We start from the raw sequence: 14055 nt of genomic DNA, 5'->3' as shown, positions 1-14055 counted from the left end.
TATTTCTGTAAATTGGAAATAATTCCCTTACTAGCATTTAATAAATATTGACTTATTTCTCTCGTTTTTCCTGAGAGTTTCTTCTAAGTTTTAAAGCTCTTTGTAAGCTTTGAAAAGCTATTGACACTGATATTGAAATACAGACATGGAAATTCGATTACCATAAAGGAATTTATATAATGTTTATTCCTATATCCTTTCAACTACACTTACGTTTATATGGCAAAAGGAGGAGGATGGCTAAAGCATTTCAGTTCATATGGCATTCTGCTATTTTCAAAAGTTTAGTCATACTAAAATGACCTAGTAATACTGTTAATTGAAAAATAGAGTTAGGATATCATTCACTAGAGACCCTTACCTTTCCATTCATATCTTTGGCAGCATTCATAGTATCTGCAGGGTTCTCACAAATAATAAATATGAAGCCTCTGCACTTGTCAGTTCGATCTTTCTTCAAAAGAACTAAAATATATAAAAAATTTTTACATGTATATAATGGACTCACCATAGTACTAAACATCTGAAAGTTACATCAAGCCAAAAAAATTCATTTCACATAACACTATGATTCTTAATACTAAGTCACCCATATATTCTGCCTATTTTATTATATTTTGTTCACTTCCTGCACAAATAATTTGCTTTTTCTCATTTCCCTTTTACAGTAGTAGGTGACCCTTACCACAGACCCTTCACCTTCTCCCATGAGAGTTTTCTGAATATCAAATTGAAACTTGAAACAACCATTTAAAACAAAACAAAAAAAAACCACTTTTAGTTAATGTATTCAAGCAAATATATTGACTATATGTTTACTTTGGCAAAAAAATATATACAGAATATACAAAAACATATGTTGGTGTTAAGAGTTACCTTCCAACAAGGGACCATGTTTCCCAAATACTATCTTAAAGAGTCTTTTCATTGGCTTCTCTACTTAGACCACAAATGAACAGCTTGCCAGGCTGATCTGCTTCCATCATTTTGCTGTAAATTGTAAAATATTATCTATATTTATATACTGATAAGTAAGCCCAAAACAAAAATTCTATTACATACTGTGTTGAAAACTCAAGTGAAACACCTATACAGAGGCTGACATCTTTTTAGTATTTCTTACTTGATATATGAAAAATTTGCAACATACAGAGCAAAAGAAGCACTGCTTTCATGGACAAATGCTGCATTTTGCTACCTCACAAACTTGTTTGTGAAAATTAGATAACAAAATCTTTTGTGATTTTCTAAAATTGCAATACAGAGGATGCCCCCATTTAAATATTTTAATTTGAAAACTATACATTTAGGAGGTAAAATATAATTTTGTTTGTTTTCTCTTTTTCTTTTCCTACAGACATCAATTTCCTTTAGCCAAAGTGCACTGCTCACTGAAGCGCCCTCCACACAGCCTCAAGTGAGCATGCCACATCTCAATTTCTCAAGTAGCTGGGACTACAGGTGCTCACTAGGTTACCTGGGTGTGTGTGAGAGTGTGTGTGTGTGTGTGTGTGTGTGTGTGTGTGTTTTGTAGTAGACATAGGTTTTCCCATGCTGCTGAAGCTGGGGCTCGAGTGATCTGCTGGGATGGGACTATGAAACTGATGTGACTTCAAGGGTGAAACACCATGCCAAGCCTGATATTTTGACAAATTGTTAAATTCACCTAATTAAAGTATGTGCTTTGTTTGGGGAGAATATTTTAAATATTTTACAAACTTTCAGTGATTTGAAATGTACAAGAGATCAGGGATCCCCAAACACTGGCCTCCAATGGGTACCTGTCTCTGGCCCATTAGCACCCTCGATGCAGAACAGGTGATGAACAACTCCCACTGCCTGAGCCCTGCCACCTGTGGGATCAGTGGAGGCACTGGATTCTCACAGGAAGCCTACTGTTAACTGCGCATGTGAAAAATCTACTTGGCAATCTCCTTACAAAAATGTAATGTCTGAAGATGACCTAAGGTGGAAAAGTTTCATCTGGAAACCATCCCACCTATCCTCTGGTTGCCATGCCCTGTACTCACAGAGCAGCTGCCCAATCCCTGCCCCTGTCACACTGCTTTGACTCAATGCCCCACCACACCCAATCCCTACTGGGGCCCTGATACCTACCACCCTCCCCAAAATGTCCAACCCCCAGCCTTCTCCACCTATGAACCCCTAGTCTGGGGAAAAATCATCCTTTACTAAACCTGTCCTTGCTGCAAAAATGGCAATGGATTAAAGGAGCTCATTATGTTACACAGGTTGATCTCTGACTCATGACCTCAAGCCGTACTCCCACCTTCACCTCCCAAAATGCCAGGATTACAAGAATAAGTCAGTGTGCTAGGTTAATAAAATAACTTAAGCACACTTATTTTGGTTGTGTTTTAGACTGTCTATCACCATTTATCTTGATTACACTCTTATTCAGTTTAAATTATTTACCATACCAGAGATAAAGGAAACATGTTTCAAATATTGCCATACAAGGAGGGAGACAATTCAAGGCTTTACAGTGTCAAAATTACACTGTGTTTATTTATGGCCCCAGATTCTGCATACACTAAAGTGACGCACTTAAAATCAAAAATACATAATTTTTCTCAAACAAATCAGAAATTTTTTACGTATGCTGACTAAAAGGATAAGCTGATAATTTCAATGGTTAAGTAGATTGCCTGTATATTTAAATTATGGCAACATTCATAAAAAAAAAAACGCTTTAATACAAAAGTACACATTAAAACTATGGCACCATAGCTCGTTGTCCCTCAACTTGCCCACCCGTCAGACATGGTCGACAGTAAAAGGAAGAGTCCTCAAGAAACAGACAATGAATGTACAAAAGTAACTTACTTAATAACACTAGCAATTTCTTTCCCTATAGTCTGTTCCCAAAATTCAACACCAACACATTGAAAACCCATCCTGTTTTAGAGACGACATCCAGAAACCTCGCTGTCTTTGTATTTTTGCTAAGAGAACAACCTGAGCAGAGAAACAGAAAATGAAGATGCTTTAGAGTAGGACAAACGGCCTCTGTGTTGCAGGGCCCTCACAGTGCATGCATCTGGCTCCAGGAACATGGCTGGCTGGCTGCGGGGTAAGATGCCACATCCACACTATACCTAAACAATGCCGAAAGTGCAGGAAAACCCACCCTCTCTCTGAGGCTGATCAGTGCGAGGGCGGTGGGCATCTTCTGGGGCTCTTCACATCCTGGCGGTCTGCTGTTCCACCCTCCTGGGGAAAGAATCCTGTGAGAAGGCATTGGAGCTTGTACCACGCGGGGCTGACAGTGCACACTTTAGAATTAGGTGCTTGGAATTCCTACACCCTAACTGTCATCCTGACTGTTGGAAGCCATTGACTAACAGTAAACATATGAAACATCTCTCTTTCTTAGGCAGGCCAGGCAGATGGTAATGAGAATTGCCAATCGAGAGGAGAGAATGGGACCAGCACTGGTTGCTTGGGCGTCCTGGGGGCAGTGGTCCTGGGCAGGAGCATGGGAGGAAAGTCACCTTATACAGTGGAATTCTCCTACTCTTGATGCCAAGAACCCTGCAGGGGATCTCATAGGTGTTGAGAAATAGAGTCTCCCAGTACCATGGTTCCTCCCTGAGCATGATACCATCCTGAACTCCCAGGAGCATTCTGATGGGCCTCTCACCCAGTGCCCTGGGAACACCAGAGGCCAGCAGCCATGGATGCCCATGGATGGCATCTGTGGTTACTGTTGTGCACTGTCTTGCCGACACTGAGGCTCTTGTAAGCACAGCCACGATGCCTGCTGGCAGGGTTCTGAAAGAACAGGACTTAAGCCTATGGCTCCTAGACTTCTGTATGCAGCTGATTGGGCTGTGGTCCAGAGTCCCATGGCCAGTGCAGTGGGCTGCAGCACTGGCAGGGTTTCCCAGGAACCCTGGGAACATGTAGGTGTGGCAAAGGACTGTCGGCAGGGGACGCCCATGAGCCTCCAGGGGAGCAGCAACCAGAGGCCAGGTGTCATGGTGGTGTGGGTTGGGAGGAGTAGGCCATGGCCTGTGGCAGCTCAGGAGAGGGCAGCAGGGGTGCAGAGCAAAGAGGCAGCCTTGGGAGATGATGCAGTGCTGGTGGTGGACAACATAATGGTGATGGTCAGGAGGCCAACAAGAAGTGGCAGGAGAAGGACCAGAAGGCACATCCTGGCCCTGGCCCAGCTGGCAATGGACTATCTGGACATCCATCTCTTGGAGCTGGGCTACATGAACACACCAGGCCCCAGGGCATCCCTTGTTTCTGGACCAGATCCTAAACCTTGCTGCTGCCCATTCAAGATGGCTGGCAGCTGGGGCTGGGTGTTAGGCTTCCCAAGGCAAGATGGGGTGGGGCCAGGCCAGAGCTACAGGGGGTTAGCCATTAGACAGGGGAAGGAGAACAGGAGACAAACCAAGGCCAGGCTCTTGTAGATAGGAGGGCAGTTTGGTTGTGGGTGCTGTGAGAGCAGGTAGTAGGGACAGGGAGTCAAGATCATCACTAACAATGGAGAATAATTGTGCCAAGGAGTCTTCACACACGGCAGATGTAGAAGGGCACTTTTGTCTTGGAAAGTCCCAGGGGGAAGAGGAGTCTGCATGCCCATTCCAGCCATGAAGTCACACCTGCTCCCTGTGTCTGTTTCCAGCACGCTTACCCCAGAAACCCAAGGTGCACACCCAGAAGTCAGCCCAGATCACAAAGCATGAAGAAGTCCTGCTTAGCTACATGATGGGAATTGCATGTTAGGCTGTGGGGATTGGGTCTGGGGAAGGGGTAGGGTTTCTGAGTCAGGTTGATGTCCCCCTGGTACCTTGGGGTGTCTCAGTGGGAGAGATGAGAAGAAGAAAATTATGCTTCACCGCAGCTAGCAGGCTACCTCAGCCCATCTAGATGAAATGGTCTCTTGACTTTCTCCTGTTTCTCCTTCAGGCAGGTGGAGGAAGTTCAGCCATTTCAGGTACCTATGGCAGAATGACGTTTTCCTCTCCTCAAAACACTTACTTCTGCATTGAAGTGATCATTGAGGAGCATCATGTTGGCATCCTCCTAAAGGAGTGCCTCCCAGCATGGTAGGGAAGGTGGTATGTGGAAGGGTATGCCTGCCATAAACCTTTGGAACTCCTCTCCCTCTAGGATACAGGGTTTCTCATTCCACTGCAGGCTAGCAGTTCTGGGATCATGAAGGTCAAGCCCCCAGCTACAGGCAAGACACAGTCTAACTGAGTTCTTCAGCTGGTTGGCTGAACGTGACTGCCCAGGGTCGGGAAGCATTGCTAAGGCTGGTCTGCTGTGAGGCCTCATGTGAAAGGAGATTTGGTGTTATTCCAAAGCCAGTTCTGGGGAACTGGCTTTGAGCGAAGACCTGACCTGTCCTGGGACACTTTCCCCAGTCCCCCAGACCATCAGCCAGGGCCTGTAGCTCAATCCCCTGCAGTACTACCTGAAGGATTTAGGGCCTTAGAGAGGGGACAGAGAGGAGACCAGGGCTGGGGGCTGATAGGCCTGTGGGTGCTGGAGCTGGGACACATGTGGAGAACCCAAAGATCAGGGAAGACATTGCAGTGAGCAAATCCAGGCCATTCATGGGCTGAGGGAGAAAGATCCATCAGGGAACTGCAACATCCACATTTCAGCATTGTGGAACCTTAAGCCGCCTGAGGCCTAAGTGACTAAGTTGAGTGTATGAGAAGCAAGTCTCAAAGGAAAGCTGCTTCATCATCACTTACCACTTTCTTCCCTGCCCTTAGGCCTGCTACAATCTGAGGCTCAGTTGGGGCTCAACCAGGGCCCTCTCACCCTCTACGCAGATGTCTACCACAGGCACATCTATGTGCATGTGCTTTCAGAATGGCTCTTCCAGGTCCATCATATACTGTTACGATGACCACAGGCTTTCTTCACATATTTTCTCCCCTCTGCAGTCCTCATTCACTCTGCCATGGTAACCCAGACAAGACAGGCCACTGCACAGGGAACCTTATGACCATACTAAGCTCTCAGAGGGGAGGAAATTGAAGAGATGTCCAAATGGCAGGGGACAATCTTTGTGTGTCCAGGGAGGGAATCTGGCTGGCCATTAAGGCCTACATAAGCATTGATGTGAGTCGCAGTTTCACTTGTCCCTGAGCATGTGCACCCAGCCACTAGGATTAAATGAAATTAGCATCAATCCTATCTAAGTGGTCTACAGATTCTATGAAACCACTGTGTAAATATCAACAATTCATTCTGATACTAAAACACTCTGAAAATCCTAAATTTTGTACGAAATCAAAGAAGATCCTGAAGAGCCACAGCAATCCAGTAACAAGCAGAAAGCTGGAGGCATCACACTACCTAACTTCACACTATACTGCAAAGTTTTACTTACCAAAATAGCACAGCACTGGAAAAAATTGAAGACAGCTTAGCTAAAGAAAAACAACAGAGGCACAAAACTAAGTCACTGCTTTTGCTTCTCACTACCTTTTCCCAAAGAAGCAAGAATGCTCAACACAAAATCAAGTCTTTTCTATAGAACAGGTGAAGGAGAACCTGAGTTATCTTCCTAAAGGATTTTAAAATTAGATTATTTTGGCCAGGTGCGGTGGCTCACGTGTGTAATTCCAGCCCTTTTGTAGGCCAAGGCAGGCGGGTCACCTGAGGTCAGGAGTTCAAGACCAGGCTGCCCAATTTGGCAAAGCCCTGTCTCTACTAAAAATACCAAAAAGTAACCAGATGTGGTGGCCGGTGCCTGTAATCCCAGTTACTCAGTAGGCAGAGGCAGGAGAATTTCTTCAGCCTGGAAGGCAGAGGTTGCAGTGTGCCAAGATTATGCCACTGAACTCCAGCTAGGGTGAAAAGAAGAAAAGTCTGTCTCAAAAGTAAAAACTATAAAACATAAAAGAGTAGATAATTTCTCACCAGCCTCCAATATCAGACATGCAATGATAAAAATATCAGAAGAAATCAGAAGGAAGAAGCTCCATGACAATGGTGTTGGTAATGTTGATTTCAAAGTGACTGCAAAAGCACAGTAAATAACATTACAAATAAAGAATGGGGTTGTATCAATCTGAGGTGCTCTAGAACACAACAGGAAACTAAACAGAAAGAGGAGACATCCTACAGGATGGGAGAAATTATTGGATCACCATATATCTTACAATGGTGAATATTTACTATACACGAGGAACTCAAGAAAATAAATAGCATGAAAATGAATGCGCTAAGGACATGAATACCCATTTGGTTAAGTAAAACATACAGTTGCCCAGCAGACATACTACAAAGTGCTCAGCATTCCTAATCTGTAAAGCAAATGCAAATCAAATCCACGATGAAATGTCATCTCACTTCAGTCAGAATGGCTATTATCCAACAGACGAAAGACTTGCATTTCTGGTAAGGATCCAGAGTAAACGATATACATGCACCCTTTTGGTGAGAATGTAAATTAATGCAGGGCTTACACAGAGGTTTATATCAGTTTAGGTATGGGGAGTGCTAAGAAATCTACAAGCAGTACCATCCATCATGTGATCTATCAATCCAAGTACCGGGGCAAAACCAAGTGTTTGATTCCCTGCTTTCTAGCATATTTCCTCAGTGGACATTATTTAATAAGTCCCTATGTTAGAACAGTTTTCCTTAATGGGATTTTTCCCATTTGCCTGGTGTTTCTGGAAGTTTCTCTGTCTCTCTCACAATGTTTATGTCTATGTCTATGTCTATGTCTATGTCTATGTCTATGTCTATGTCTATGTCTATATGTCTATATATTTCTCTGTGTATCTCTATCTCTGTGTCTCTATCTGTATCTCTATTTCTGTATCTATCTTTGTATCTCTGTAACTTTATCTTTATCTCAATTAAAGATGTTTGACATGTCTTTGCCCCTTATTTGGATTATTGCTTCTGCCATATGACTCTTAGTCAACTAAAACCAAACTTTTGAGCCCCATTGGATTTAGGCTTTGCTAAGTAGACATCCTTGTTGTTGCAATGCTTTTGAAAGGATACTTTGGAACTTTGATGATCTTTGAGAAACTTAACATCTCCTTACCCTGGTGCATCTTTCACATCTTCCTTCCTATTATTGATGTTCCTTACTTGTCCTTTTTCTACCTTCTATCTTCCATTTAGCTCCCTTGAATCCTTTGACCTACCCTACTTCAAACCGCTCATGTGCATCCTTCTATCTACCAATAAACAAGCCCTTTTCTTTCTATTCCAGACTCTCAACACTCTATAGTCAGGAGAAACTTAGGCTCTCTAAATCAGTGGCTCCTGAGTGTCTCAAGGATCTTCCCCAGTCTCCAAAAAGTTATCTGACTGAAGTGAAAAAGAAAACTGGCTAGTTAGAAGAGATTGAGCATTTAAAGTACCCAGTTTTTGGAGACATTGAGACTGTCACTGGGTGTATCCTGTGAATAAACTGTAGTTCTCTGATTCCCTAGATTAAATATTAGGGCAAAATAATCTCAGAAATTTGTTCTCTACCAATACAGACAAAAGGTATTAGACCTGCTATTGAATAGGTAATCTTGTCTCATTTCCTGGAAGCACAATTTAGATAAAATATAAAATGGATATAAACCAGTGAGATTTATATTACTTATTGCTTTATTCATGACTAAATTGCAGGAGAGTTATAAAGACTGTTTGCCGGTATCTATATTTTTTTGCCTATACATTATGTGTGTGTTGTATTTCTACCACTGGATGTTATTATCAAGTTAATTTTTAGTATCACTTAAAAGGTTGCTATTCTAATTGGTTTAGAGATAAATGAGCACTATTGTGAATTACATACACATAAAAATCCCAGAAATAGATGATCAAGTTCACATGACTCATGCAAATATTTAATAAATGAGATTAGTTTAAAATATTTGATTGCAAACAGCCACATATTATGAGTTTTTGTTATTGTTAAGTGCATGAATACTTTGTGGGCCAGGTATGGTGGCTCACATGTGTAATCATTGCACTTAGGGAAGTCAAGGCATGTGGATCATCTGTTTTCAGGAGTTTGAGACCAGATCAGTGTGGTCAATGTGGCGAAACCCAAACTCTACTAGAAATACAAAAGTCATCCAGGAATGTTGGTGCACACCAGTAATCCCAGCTACACAGGAGGCTGAGACAGGAGAATTGCTTTATCCTGAGAGGCACAGGTTGCAGTGAGCTGAGATCTCACCACTGCACTCCACCCTGGGTGAAACAGGGTGACTCTGTCAGTGAAAAGAAAAAAAAATAAAATACATTTGTATTCTTCTTGGATTTATTAATTCACTAGTTAAGCTGCATTACATTCACTGGACATTTAATATTTTATAAACATTTTTATGGAAATAAAAGCATTTCTTCTGTTCAGTAAAAAGGTGTTCTTTTTTGAATAAAACATTATTGGAAAGCAGTTTTATTACTATGCTTTGTCTGAAATATCATATAAATTTAAGAATGATTTCCATAGAATCAGATATAACCAGGTAGCATAAAAAACTAGAGTTGACTGAAGGGATAATACTTATAAAGCCCTCTTGGGAAAAGCAGCTTTGTAATTGGTTATAGAGTTCCTAGCCTATGAGAAAAATAGGTCACTTCTGGGCAAGTTACAATGGTGAATATTTACTATACACAAGGAACTCAAAAAAATAAATAGCATGAAAATGAATGGGCTAAGGACATGAATACCCACTTGTTTAAGTAAGACATACAGTTGCCCAGCAGACATACTACAAAGTGCTCAGCATTCCTAATCCGTAAGGCAAATGCAAATCAAACTACAGGTTCTGTAGTTTGGCAACACAAACTACAGGTTCTGATAGAAAAGCCTGGTGGCAAGTTCCTGGGTTGGCACCTAGTTTCAAGGCTTTGCAAATATAATCTGAGACTAATTATAGAAAGTTCTCACAAAGGAAACTGGAAAGTCCTCTCTGGCCAGGCATGGTGGTTTACACCTGTAATCCCAGTACTCTCACAAGCTGAGGTGGGAGGAACATTTGAGCCCAGGAGTTCATGGCTAGCCTAGGAATCATGGTGCAACACAATATCCAAAACAAACAAACAAGCAAAGAAAAATACAAAATTTGCTAAGTATGATTGTGTGTACATATGGTCTTCATTACTCTGGAGCCTGAGGTGGGAGGACCACTTGAGCCCAGGAGGCTGAGGCTGCAGTGAGCCAGACACTGTAATTCAAAAAGGAAATAATGAAGAAATAAATAAATAAATAAATAAATAAATAAATAAATAAAGGCCTTCGTGGTCAATGACTACTCTTAGTGCATTTAGGTAAATAATGGCAAAACTAGTAAGACCAGATTTATTCTGTGAACAAGAGTCAAGAGAAGTAACTGCAGAGAGAATTGCGTTTCAATGGAAAACTATAGAACAACCATGAGATGTCTTACACATTTTATCAGTCTACATTTTCAATTCTTGTTTTATTCAATATATAGCTACAACTCTTCAAACTAAAATTTTAACACTGTGTCCCCTTTTCCTGATTTAGCATCACTGAAGACTAAAACTGCCCAATTGCCCCTTAACCTTGTAATCTGAAGCTGGATGACTCAGTATCAACATTTTAAAAACTCATTTTCATGCCTTTAGTATGATGGCAACAACAGAGACACTAAAAATTGCCAACCAGGGAATTCCTGGTTGGAGTCACTGCCATCACTACCATCCTCACTCCACCATCTAAAATATACTTTAAGCTAAACATAGAGAAATGCCAATTGGCTGCCCTTTGGATGGGGTAAAGGGCCTTTGATTAGAATTGATCAGGTCAGGAAGACAGCATCCTCATAAATGTTATTAGCACTCACCTATAAGCGACCCTTGAGTTCCTAAGCCCCTTTTACCACGTGTAGACTCAGCAAGATGTCTGTTTAAAATCCACAAATTGGGCCCTCACCAGAACACTATATTTGCTGATACCTTCATCCTGGGCTTCTCAGGCTCTAAGATGACAAGAAATGTCATTTATGAACCACCAAATGAAGGTATTTTCTCATAGCAATCCTAGTGGCTGAAGATGATAAAATATATTCCATTATTCATTAAAAAGCATTATTTTCCTTTGAAAATTAAGGAATAATGCTTTAGCTTTTGTTATAAAGAGGCGTACACCATTCACTGTAATTTGCTGAAACACAGCCACTATTCCAAGGTTGATAAATTGTATCTCACAGGTTATGCTTCTGATTCCCATTCCTTTAAATCATTGTGACAGAATGGCTCATGGTGGTAATTTGGGTTAAAAACTCCCAGGGTCAGAGCATCATAGACACTTCATATTTTGTGTTTTTATAACAGTCCCCCAAGGAGGGGGACTGCCTTGATGCACTACCACATCCAGCAATTTTTTGTGTTATTTTGTAGTGACAAGATTTCTCCATGTGCCCAGGCTTTTCTCAAACTCCTGAGATAAAGCAATGTGTCTTCCTCAGCCTCCAAAAGTGGCTGGGATTAAAGACCTGAACCATCACATCTTGATGGAGACTATTTCTTATGATGCCATTATGAAGATAGAAAAGACTAGAGAGTTTTATCTTTTCATTTAATCCTCACAGTTCTACATTATAGGTGAAGAAAAACATAACTTCATAAACTAAATAACTCACTTGAAAATCAATGTTGGTAACTTTTCCTTTAAAACTAAGTGCAGCCTTTTTCTATAAAAGTTAATGATACTGTCAAAATTTTCTCATGAAAATGCTTCCTCCTTGCAGATTATTGTATTAATTGCAAGAATCATTGACAATAATTTTTCTGGAACCGCATATATTCCATTTCTGTAAGTTATATTTCAGAAAAGTTAATCAGTTTAATTTTTTTGGTTTTATTCTTTATTCTTTTATCATCAGATAATATGTTAACCATTAAGCCATCCGCTATCTGAAACTTTATTTTGTTGTTTTATACACTTAGTTTTCGTGAGGTTTAAAGTATTCCTATTTATATCTTCAATGATCCTGTTAGGCTGAACATGGTGGCTTATGCTTGTAATCCTAGCACTTTGGAAGGCAGAAGAGGGAGGATCAAGATTTTAAGACAAGCCTGTCCAACATAGTGAAATGTTGTCTGTACTAAAAATACAAAATTTTAGCCAGCTGTTGTGCCACACACCTGTACTGCCAGTTACTTGGAATGCTGAGAAAGTGAAATAGCTTGAACACAAAAGGTGGACGTTGTGGTGAGCCAAGATCAAGTCACTGCACCACAGTTTAAGTGATAAAGTTAGACTGTGTCTCAAAAAGAAAATCTGATAAATTTTCAACGCTTCCAGATTATTCCTGTTTGTAAGAATATATTGCTCATCTGTTGATTACAGCAACCATTTTCAAATATGTCAAGACAATACTAATGTGATTACCTTCCAAATCTAAACACTCATTTTCCACTATTTAAATTAGGAATATTTAATTTCATCAAGCTATGCAACTAGGAAACTTAGCTGGTTCAGTTTTGATTTCGGTGGAAAATATATTTTTATTACCATTGTCCCACTTCAGTAACAGAATTCTTCAAGAAGAATGTTCTGGATGTTTTAACCTCTAGTATCAACCACATCTAATTATTTCCTTTGACCATTACCATTCCTCTGAAGGACAAATGTTTTAGGGTGATGCTGAGACCAGCTTGGTCATGGAGACCTTAACACAGCAGTGCTACAGGAATTAGAGTCACACACACAAAAATATAGAGTAGGGAGTGGGAAATCAGGGGTCTCACAGCCTTCAGAGCTGAGAGCCTTGAACAGAGATTTACCCACATATTTATTGACAGTGAGCCAGTCATAAGATTTATTAAAAGTATTTCTTATGAGAAATAAAGGGATGAACTGAAATAATGGGATGGGATCTGCTAGGTATCTGCAGCATGAACATGTCCTTAAGGCAGAGATGGCTCATGCCATTGTTTGTGGTTTAAGAATTATTGCAGGATCTGGCCAGTAGCCTGCAATACAATGGGGCTCTCTGTTTGTTCCCAGGTGGATTGGCAGGTCAAGAAATAAGAGACACACACAAGATAGTGAAAGCTGGGTCTGGGGTCTCACCACATTCTGGTCCTGGGATGCAGCCAATGCACTGGATATACCAGCATTTATTATTAAGTTTAGTGAGGGTGGGGGTAGGTTAATGAAGGATTCAGGGTCATTTGATTATGAGGTGTGATGGTCACTTGGGGATGAAGTAATTCTTTAACATAACAACTATATGAAGAATTACAGTATACAGAGATATGAATTTACAATATAGTGTGTGCATCACTAATTTCTAACAGAGCCTTAAAACAGAAACACAATCTTCCCATAACCTATGATTAGCAAGATATTAATCAGCAGTAACAGTTGCAGCAAAAGCTGGTTACAAACAATCAATAGAAACAGGACATGAAGCTAGACAACTGGTTAGACCAGAAATTCTCAGAAGGGAGTATGCCTTAACCCTAAAGAGACCTAGAATAACCATGGCAAGTGAAGGCATTTATAACCCTATCTTATCCATATGAACAAGTGCCCCTCATGAGTCCATATAGACTCTCCACAAGAATCACATTCCATTCCTACAGCTATGAACATCTGCTTTTCTGAGATAGGAATCTTAGTGATGTGAAACCTCCCTGACTGCACATCCATTCATAGGTTCTCTGCAGGGGGAAGGACGTCACGCACTGTTGGCTCGTTCTGTCAGTCCAACCTGGCATTATCTTTACACAATCCTGCATGCAATTTTGTATTTACAATAATCAAGAGCACTTCATCTTTTATTCCATAGGAATAGTTTCACGGGTCTCCCTACAAAGAATGCCTTAAGTGACTTTCCACCCTGGGTGGGCCAGGTATTCCTTGCCTTCATTCTGGTAAACTGACAACTTTCCAGCGTGGGCATCAGGGCCATCAAGAGCATGTCACAGTGCTATGGAGATTTTATGCCAGTTTTTGGGCCAGTTTATGGCCAGATTTTGGGGCCTGTTCCCAACAGTGTGAAGCAGACTGTTTTGTAGCCTTTCTGAAGACTTCTGAAACTTGACTTTGTGATCTGTCCA

The 14055-nt window shown here is 41.0% G+C and overlaps 1 pseudogene; it reads left to right on the top strand.

The window, feature by feature from the left end:
- LOC129476708 (uncharacterized) overlaps positions 1 to 14055 on the top strand; it is a 99624-nt pseudogene that overhangs the window by 75979 nt on the left and 9590 nt on the right.

This window comes from Symphalangus syndactylus, chromosome Y (genome assembly GCF_028878055.3).
Source record: "Symphalangus syndactylus isolate Jambi chromosome Y, NHGRI_mSymSyn1-v2.1_pri, whole genome shotgun sequence".
NCBI lineage: Eukaryota > Metazoa > Chordata > Mammalia > Primates > Hylobatidae > Symphalangus > Symphalangus syndactylus.
Note: the sequence above shows the minus strand (reverse complement) of the source record. Positions and strands in the feature narration are given on the sequence as shown.